Raw genomic sequence first — 322 nt, forward strand, 5'->3', positions numbered from 1 at the left:
CCTCACGGTCCGCTCAGCTCCGCTCGTCCTCCGCAGTCGCCTCACGGTCCGCTCAGGCCCCGCGTCCCGCCTTCTCCACAGACGAGCTGACCGCGAAGAGCCCGCGTTCCTCCAGGCGCTTCCCCCGGAGAAAAGCCGCCTGCGCCTGACAGGACCGGGTCGGAAGCCCAGCCCGCCACAAGACCACAGCGCGCCCCCAGCTCCGCAGGCCCGCATGCCACCGCACGCGCCCAGAGGAAGGAGCTGCCGAGCCGCCCGCGTGTCTGCCGCCTCAGAAAGAACAGGCCCAGACTAGTCCAGCCCTCCGGCCCGCCCCCGCCCC

At 73.0% G+C, this 322-nt stretch overlaps 1 protein-coding gene across 1 annotated transcript in view; it reads right to left on the minus strand.

The window, feature by feature from the left end:
• The window catches only part of Anhx (anomalous homeobox), a gene marked incomplete at its 3' end in the record, with an annotated part of 26,280 nt that overhangs the window by 900 nt on the left and 25,058 nt on the right, over nt 1–322 (minus strand). The window lies entirely within an intron of this gene.

Source organism: Dipodomys ordii, unplaced genomic scaffold (genome assembly GCF_000151885.1).
Source record: "Dipodomys ordii isolate 6190 unplaced genomic scaffold, Dord_2.0 Scaffold66, whole genome shotgun sequence".
NCBI classification, from domain to species: domain Eukaryota; kingdom Metazoa; phylum Chordata; class Mammalia; order Rodentia; family Heteromyidae; genus Dipodomys; species Dipodomys ordii.